General features: G+C 36.3%; 2 pseudogenes; both read right to left on the bottom strand.

The window, feature by feature from the left end:
* Positions 1-1130: 1130 nt before the first annotated feature.
* On the bottom strand, positions 1131-2407 carry LOC101704130 (endophilin-B1 pseudogene; annotated as a pseudogene).
* A 265-nt stretch (positions 2408-2672) lies between these two features.
* LOC101703760 (histone deacetylase complex subunit SAP18-like) lies at positions 2673-3634 on the bottom strand (annotated as a pseudogene).
* Between the last annotated feature and the right edge of the window lie 5979 nt (positions 3635-9613).

Below are 9613 nucleotides of genomic sequence, written 5' to 3'. Positions count from 1 at the left end.
TTTGTAGAAGTTTATAACATATGAAAACTGGCCTTTTCTTAGTTCCTACCCACTAGAGGTACATAGTCATATCCCCCGCCCCTCAACAAATGGGAAGGTAGTCATTGCTATTCTCCAAAAAAATCAAGAATTTTATATCTAAAACTCAAGTCTATCTAGTCTGAATGAATAAACAACCTGAGGATTGTGTGGGGTAAACTACACCATCACAGAGCCACTAGATATAGGTTCCAGGCTTATCTCTAATTTCTTTGTTATCTGTAGGCACTATAAACCTTTACAAATACTTAAGGAACAATTCTACAGGCTAGCATTTCTATTTCTAAAAAAATAAACAACAGAAAAAACTTGATTCAAGCAATGTGTCCTAGGCTACAGAGCAACTAACAGTCAAGATTTAAATGTTTTGTTCTATTGGTCTTAATCACCATACTACACTGCCTCTCAGATCAGATACACACCAGTGCCCACCACATAATAGGATACGTGAGATTCCATTCACCCCACCTCCCATCTTCAGGTCTTAAAAGGTAAATCTTCCCAGCCTTACCCTGAACTCCACCCCTTATTTCTTCTGTATTGGTTCCTCCTTTTAAAATGCCCCTTTCCTTCATTTGTAAAAACCAAGGGCCTCACTGTAGTATCATTCTTTTTTTCTAACCATGTGTCACCACACCCTGATCAAGGCAGACCAATCTCTTCCAACAGCAGATTCTCGAACCTGCCTTGGCTCATACTGCTCTAAAAAGCCTCTGCTGGGGCTGTAGCTCAGTGGTGAAGCAATTGCTTAGCCCTGCATGAAGCCCTGGGTTTGATCACAAGTGCCGGAAAATAAAAACAAAGCAAAAAAACCTGCTGCCTCATTTTCACGGGTCTTTTTTTCTAACTCTATACCACAAATTTGTGCTCAATTTCATATAGTCCCATGGCTTTCTTGTTCTCCCCCTCTGGGGCTTAAAATACTCTCTACTTAGTATAAACCCTCTAAATGAGCTGAAACTCTGTTCCCATGCTTCCATGAGCTATCACACTCAGGCTGATTGCACACATACACTTAACAGTACAGTTTTTTGCAGAAAGCTAAGAGTACTTTTCTTCGTATTTTACAGAAGGGCTTGAAACACAGACTTTCTTTTTTTTTTTTTTATTTACCATGTAACTTTATTGGCAGAAGGGCTGGTTTCTGATGGCTGGGTTTTTGTTTTTGTTTTCCAGTCTCTTAAGACATTACCATGGAGGACATTTAAACCTGCTTTATTTAGTTATTTATATATAAATAAGATGTCATGATGAGTAGTTTTTTCATAGTCCACTTATTTAATTGAGCAGTTCTAAGTAGTTAATTGGCACTTTGCCCTTCTGATTTTCCCTTTCCCCCATTAGCCAGTCTGAATCCATGCCAGGGACGCTGAACACAGTGATCACCTCATCTGCCAGAAGGGACAACTCAGTACTGTTTGTGGCATCACAGTCATAGAGAACCTTGGCCTTCCTGCTGCCACTTGACTCCTTAAGGTCAGTGACATTGGAAGGAGAGGTGATTCTTAGGCCACTAGTTGAAGCCATGGCAGAAGAACCAACTGCATTTGATAAAGTAGATGGCATGGGAGTTCTGGAAGTCTGATTGTTGTTAGAAAGGTAATTGGATGGAAAACTTCCCAGTTGTTTCTGGAAATCTAGCATGTATTGGTAACACTGTGCATAGTAAGTCATCTGGGCTTCTACAAAGTCATTCAGACAGCGAAGATGATGAACGTGTACTGCTGACTAGCAGAAGTCTGGTAATCTCAGCCTGACGATCAAACTCACTTTGAGTTATTCTTAATTCCTGTTCAGATGAACTTCTAGTTTCTGCAGCTTTTGCCTTTTTCAGTCTGTTTTTTGCAGCATCCAAATCCAGTCTCTTATTTTGTAATAGTTTCCTTTCTTTAGCAATTGTTTTGTAATCTCCTTCTATGAAGTTTCTTAAAGGAGTAAGAAAATTTAAGGCTGATGTTTGAATCAGCTCTCTGTCAGCTGTTCCAATTCATTTTTGTGTTTCTCCACACTTAATAAGGGCATTACCATAAGCTGTTCCTGGGCCAAACTCAGTCTCTGCGTCAATCATATATTGTCCCAAAAGTTCTGGGTTGTTTATACGACTTGGTGCTTTTCTATCCAGTTTCTCATAAACAAATTCTTCTATTCTGACATTTGGATTTGGCTGTAATAATACTTCAGTTTGTTTCATTATTTTTTCTGTCCATATTTTGGTACATTCATCTTTGCTAAGGAGGTTCTATAAGTGAGCATCCAATTCTGTCTTCTCTGTATAGCCAAGCTTTTCTTCTGTGAACTGCATGGTGCGGCTGAGGAAGGTGCCCGTGTCAGCTGCCAGTTTCTTCACGTTGAAGTCCATGATGTTCATGCTGGGTGGGACTGGGCGCTGCAGCCGGGTGAGCTAGCGGGGATGCGGCTGCACGGCGGCCAGGACAGCCGTGGTTGGTGAGGGATTAAACACAGACTTTCTAATTAATATTCATACCACGGTACAACAAATATAACTCCTAAATAGATGCATTACAATTTTTTTTAGCATTTAAAAGCTTAATGGCAAAAATCAGGGGAGGAAAAAAGTATAAGTTTATTTTACATAGCTGGGTGAAAAATAAATTTGGGAGGGTAAATAATATTTAATACGGCCTCATACGCCCTGAAGGAGGTAGTGCTGGATTTAGAGGGGTAATTGCAATGTCCAGGTAATCACCTATTTGGAACTTCTGTGACTGCAGAGTCATGGAATCATCCGTCCCCTTTCTGCCAGACATGGTGCTGCCAATCTCCTTAACTCGACAGCCAGGTCTTTTAAGATCCATAAAAACAATTGCAAAATTGAGGTGTGTACCCTTCTTTCTAGCTTCTGGGTAGACTTCTTTTACCAAACTAGTCAGTTCTTTCAAAGTTGCATCCATCCAGATGTAGATCTGCAGCTCACTGTGTAAGACTGTGGGCCTCACCAAACACTCCGAGGAGCTGACTACAGAGGAGGGAACACACCGGACAAGTTGTGAAAGTAAAACAGACCTTTATTAGTCTGGCCAGACGGCACTCTCTAAGCACCAAGCCTAGAGAGGGGCCCAGCTCAGACTCTGAGGTCCTTTTATAGGGGTCGCAAGAGGGAACTTGGCAAGCAGCTGTACAGAAGCAAGACGTTGGTGGTTAGGGGAGTGTACCAACCGGTACAGAAGCAAGACGTTCTGCTGTTAGAACATTTGTAAAACAATAGTTGATTAATTGTTGTTTCTAAGAGACTTTCTAGGGGAGGAGGGTTTTAAGCTTCCTCCTTCTGAGTTCATCTAAAGGGCAGGCAGCTGAGTTAAGCAGCAATATGGAGTCAGTCTTGCTAACAAGGATCCTTCAGCTAGACGGGACGTTGCCCCAGGAGAACTCATCCACGCGGTGGTGGTGGCCATTGTTGGTGGTGGCCATTGTTGGTGGTGAAGACCTGCAGCAGCAGCGGACATGTCTTCTCATGGTCAATTGGCTTCTCTGGCTCCTTCTTAATTTCCTCCTGAGTAACGCATGACTCCACCGCCATCTTCTTCCTTTTGGCCTCCAGACGCTCGCCCTAACATCCGACCCTGGCCGCGAGCATGAGCAAGGAGTCAAAACTATATATATATATATATATATATATATATATATATATATATATATATATATATATATATATATATATATATATATATATATATATATATATATATATACATATACACAAAAGAGATAGTACAAGGTGCTGTTTTAGCTCATTTAAGGAGCCCTGCTCTCTCGCAGTCTCACTCTTATGTAGTCCTTTTCCCATGGCTGAAAGCTAATGTGATTCATTTTCGACCAACTGGATGTGGTTGTCACGATGATACAATGGTCATAATGACCGAAGTCTGGGTCATAAGAAGCTTTGCAGCTTTAGATGAAGACTCTTGGAACACTTGCTGACTCAGAAAACTGATGATGTGATGTGAAGCTTAAACCACTCCGAGAGGCCAAAGCCTCTCCCACCAAAAGCCTCTTCTGAGTTTTCAGCCAATAGCCATTGCCAACTGCCAGCTTGTGAATGAGTGACCTGGAAGTCCAACTCAAGTGAGCCTTAATTTGACTGCAGCTCCAGCCAGCATTTGACTATACTTCCAATAGTGGCCCCAAGTGAGAATTGCCCAGCTGAGCCCTATCAATTCACATAAGAAAGTAAAATACAAAATTATTGTTTAAGAATAGTGGGTTCCAGGGTCAGGGATTTAGCTCAGTGGCTTCGCCGCCTGTTGCGCAAGCGCAAGGACTCGAGTTTGATCCCCGTTACCAAAAAAAAAAAGAATAGTGGGCTCCGTGGGTAGGGTTTTTTTTTTTTATTCAGCATCAGATAATAGGAGCAGCTGCCCATCAAAACTACTGACTAAGAATATAGGGTATAAATAAAAAGAGTTTTGTTATTTGAAGCATTCATGGAAATTTAATTTTTAAACTACAATCCATCTGATGTCAAAACTTGGCAGAGACAAGTGATAGTTAAACTGTTTCAATCATTCCAACATTAATAATTTTAACTTCATTAAGTTGTAATTGACATTATGCTTTCTGCACTTATAGACACATGAATTAAGTAATTCAGTAGGAAGAATTTATAAAATCTTACATTTAAATTTTTTCTTTTTTAAAATTTTTATTTTTATTAGTGTATGTTTGCAGTACATAATGACTGCATGCTTCATAAAGTGTAGTCTCTATTATATTAGTGAATGGCAAACTCATTTTAGAGATTACAATGATAAATCTCCTCTTATTTGCTATATATTTTTATGTATACTCATGTTTATAGCAGCACAATTTGTAATAGCTAAATCTTTTCTTTTGCTATATTTTTCTGATCTGTTATTTCAGTGATCCAATTATCTATTCTAAGCCATCTGAAATATGAATTCTGCCCTAAATTTCAACTTTGCCTTCAATGTGAAGTTTAGATATTACAGTGATGAAACTAATCCTTTAATTATATTTCTTTGAGAAAATATGAAAATAATTTGAGATAATTATGAAGATAATTTTTAAATTTAGATATATGAATATTCTAAAAATTGATATAAATCTGCACAGACTATAGTTTCTAAATTTTTCTTTGCATGTTTGAATTGTGCAGATATGCATACTTCTTTTGCAAACATGAAACAGACTACTCCCAGACATGTAAAAGTGCCTACTGCTTAGCTCTTAAACTCCCTCGAGAAAGAAATTATTGAGTCAATTGTGAAATTAAATTTGGCATTCTGCTAGTTATTTGTAGCCTGTTTTTGTGCACTAACATGGAGCTTGGATGCACAGATACTGTGATGATGGCACAAGTTTTGGCAACTTTAAGGGTCAAGCCTTCCATTTGGTGAATAATTAAAGCTATTGTAATAGTACTATCATGTCCTTCTAGCACATGAAAAAAATATTTTCCAGAATTTAATATTTGCAATAATATGCTTAAATTCTAATTTTGAGAACATGATGTCTCTCTTTCTCTTTCTCCTCCCCCACTCCCCCTTCTTCTTCCTCTCTCTCTCTACACTTGATCTTAGCCAAAAGTCCGAGAAGCTTTTCTCTCTCTCTCTCTGTCTCTCTCTCTCCCCCTTCACCCCTGCCTTCCTTCCCTCACTTTTTGAAATGAAAATGATTAGAAATATGGTGACTGCTGCTACTAACTTCCATCCAATGAAAAGCCAAGCTCCTAAAAATATTGCAGTGTTTCCCCATCCACCGTATTCAGTGGAACCGTCACTGTACAATTTTGGGCTCCTTCCCAAAGTCAAAAATTTAGCACGCATTCTCTTATATGAGAAACCCAAATTATAAATAAAGAGCAAAATAAAAGAAATAATAGGAAGTAGGGAGATAAATGTTTCTCAAATGGGAAAGGGATCAGGAGATGGAGGGAGAAGGGAAAGGGATGAAAAAGGAATTAGGATGCATTATGTACATTGATCAACTCCACACAAGGAATGTAAAAACGATGTACTGCAAGCATGTACTAATAAGAAAATAAAAATAAATAAAAACTTCCAAAATAAACATTAAAATAAATGTTTTCAATCAATTTGGGACTTGGAGGCAGCCAGAAACAAAAGGACAAGTAAAGAGACTCTCAAAAGACAACTCTCAGAACTGATTCAGAAAGTGACAAGAATGATGGGGTAAGTGTGATGAGTGTGTTTGAAGTAAGAGGGAGTATTTTAAGAGAGATTGAGGGCAATGTGTTTTATTGTAATATTTCTTAAAATGTAATATTTACCATACCTTTCAGTCATTCCTGTATATATTTCTTTTCTTTTCTTTTTAAAAAATTTAAGTTTATTGGTACATTTTAGGTACAAAGTATGATCACATTCACTATTGGGAATTTATACCTTTACGTGATATACTTGGTTCTTATTTTTTCTCCATTCCCCTTCCCTCCCTTCAACCCCTCCACTCCTTGCTACTTACATTGGCTTTATTTCCATTTTTTCCCCTTTCCACCTTTTTTATTCTTTTTTCTTTCATTTTTCCGCTTTTTGTATATTACCTATCAAGGGCCTAATATCTCGTCACAAGTAGAGAAGCTAAACAAAACCAGAAAAGGTTAGATAAAGCAGAAAACTAAGAGAACTCTACAAATGCTTGATTGCCTCATGAGAAAATGTATGTTTCAATTCAAAAAGCGTGGTTCAGTAAAATATATCCAAACAACCTAAATTATTGAAGAGAACTGCAAAGTTTGCATATGAAAAGATGCACATGAACCTCAAAAATGCTTTTGTTGAATTATTTAAAATCGTTATAAATGTCAGGTTACTGCTAGTGGTACTACTTCCTTTAAGAGTGGCATTTACAAGATCATATCTACTAAAGTTCATGTAACTATTTCTATGAAACCATACGCAAACATCCTTTTAGAAAAATGTATGTACCCCTTTAACAAAGATATTGTAGCTATTATTAGTGTAACTATTATTTTTGTAGTTCTTACATAATAGGCTTGAATTATTATAACCTGAGGATATCTTAAATACATATTTCAGATTTTATGAGTGATATGATTGCCCCATAAGGAATTACTTTAATTAAACTTGCTTGACAAACTACCAAAAGTCACTGCAAGTGTTATGAGGCATCCCATTAAACATTCAAAAAGGTCATTTGTTTAAAGAATTTTAATTTTGCTTTTATATTGAAAAATGCTCAAAGCATATTTTATACATTATATTTCCTTATTTTATTATTCATGGACAAAATAATTTTAATGAGTTGAATTACCATTGCTGGTATTGTATAGTTTACATCAGAAATAAGATGTGTCTCTCTTCATATAAGCATATCTATCTCTCTTCAAATGATTATCATTTTATTTATGGAGAAAACATTAAAAATCCTTTCTTCCAGCTTGTAAAATGTACATACACAGAGAGTTCTTTTTATTTTCTTGATGCCAATGTCTATTAGTCCATTCTAGCTGTTGTAACAAAATATCATAGAGTGGGTGGCTCATTGCAAATAGTAATTTATTGCTCCCACTTCTGGAGACTGAGAAGTCCAGGATCAAGATGTTAGCAGATTCTGTGTGTGGTGGAAGTCCATTATCTGATTCATAAATGTCATCATCTCACTGTGTCCTCTCATGAAGGGAGGGAGCTATCTAGTTCTCTGCAGTTCATTTGATAAGGGTATTAATCTAACTCATTAGCAGGCCAATCTCACAATCTAATAATCTTCTAAAGGCCCCAACTTTTAATGTTATATGTCCTAAGGCTGAGGATTTCAATTTATGAATTTTGGGAAGACTTGAACATTTAGAACCTAGAAGTTGGATTTCCATTCAACTTAATGTATTTTTGGATTTTCCTTGAGACATTCTCTTCGAAATGATCCTTTTAAAATCTGTTGTTTGGTTTCAAAGTGTGTGGAAATGTTTCTGTTATCTACTCATTATTGATTTCTAGTTGGATTTGATGGTGATCAAGGATAACTTTCTGAATGATTTCAATTCTATTGCATTTATTGAAGTTGCTTTAAAATCCACCTTGTGCTGTTTTTACTGTATGTTCCACAATTTCTGCTCTTGTTGGGTGGAGGGTTTTATAAATGTTAATTAGATCCTGTTGAATGATAGTGTTAATTTTTCTATATACTTGGCTTTTTGCTTTTTGTCTAGTTGATCTCTTTATTGTTGAGAGTGCCCCCTCCCCAAATACCAGTATGGAACAGAAACTGTTCAGACTTAGCATTCATTCAATTACTAGAGGATTAAATTTAAACTTTCGAAGTCACATTTAGGAGCTGCCCCTGCCTAGCAAGCACAAGGTCCTGAATTCCATCCCTGGTACAAAAAAGAAATCACACATATTTTAGCCATTCACAGCATAAAAAAAAGATACATTTGAAATATTTGGTATGTTTTATGTATATTTTGGGCTTTAACCACAGAAAGAAAACCAGTCAATTTATATTGAAATTTATTATGAAGTATTCCTGTATTGTGAAGGCTGGTTAGATAAATTCTAATTTTCAGAGTACACCATCAGAAAGAGAAGACTAGAGCTCTCTGGTCCAGGAGAACTTCTTGTTTTTTATGGATACTTCAACTTTCTTCCTAAGGCTGTTCCCTGGTTCAATCAGCCCAATCAACCATAACTAGAATAATCTTCCTTTTGATGGTTAATGGATTATGAACTTTATTCACATATACAAAATACCTTCTCTGTAACACCTACATTAGTGTATGATTAAATAAATGGAGGTTATAACCTAGTTTAGTTAACATATAAAATTGACCAGCACACTTAGCTTCATTGATCAAACAAATTAAACTCTCTCATCTCCTTGGACTGTCCCCTCAAAGAACCCTTTCCAGCAAGGCTTTCTCCACCTAAGAACTGTACCAAGTCTCACCCAATAATCATTCTCCTTTCCTGTATGTATTTTTGTTATCTTAGCATGAATTGTTATCTTTCACCACCTACACTTTAGTTGTTTGTTTATATGACCCTGTAGAAAGTAAGCATCATGAGAGTAGCTATTTTTGTTTGCTTGGGTCACTCCTGACATCTAGAATGCGCTCTAGCCCAAAATAGACTCATCAAATGTTTGCTAAATGAATGAACAGAATGACCTGGATAGTTTCCTAATCTCCACAACAGTTTGTGTTATTATGAATGTAAACAGAAAATGGATAAAAGAATGTGATGACCTACAATTAATTAAATATTGAATAAAACAGCATATACAAATCCAATATTCCTCTGGAAAAGACTAATGTTTCACCATTTTAATTAAAAACAGAGATATCAGCTTTCCATTAAAATTTAAAATTATTTCTGTCAAGTCTAAGAATAGGAGTGTATCACATCAAAAAGTACTAAAGCTATTTAATGTTCTGAATAAAATCATTCATACTTCAAAATGCAAACAAAATAATGTACAAAAATGTCTATTATAACCATGATTATAAAAACAAAAACTATAACCCAAATGTTTATCAAGATAGGACCAGTTAAATAAAGTATTTTACACCTCTACAAAGCTAAATGTGCATATTTAAATATACTTGCTTCTTAATAAA

Source organism: Heterocephalus glaber, unplaced genomic scaffold (genome assembly GCF_053883595.1).
Source record: "Heterocephalus glaber isolate CG9 unplaced genomic scaffold, H.glaber_assembly_v1.0 deba00001586, whole genome shotgun sequence".
NCBI classification, from domain to species: Eukaryota; Metazoa; Chordata; class Mammalia; order Rodentia; family Bathyergidae; genus Heterocephalus; species Heterocephalus glaber.
This window is presented reverse-complemented; position numbering and strand designations above follow the sequence as displayed.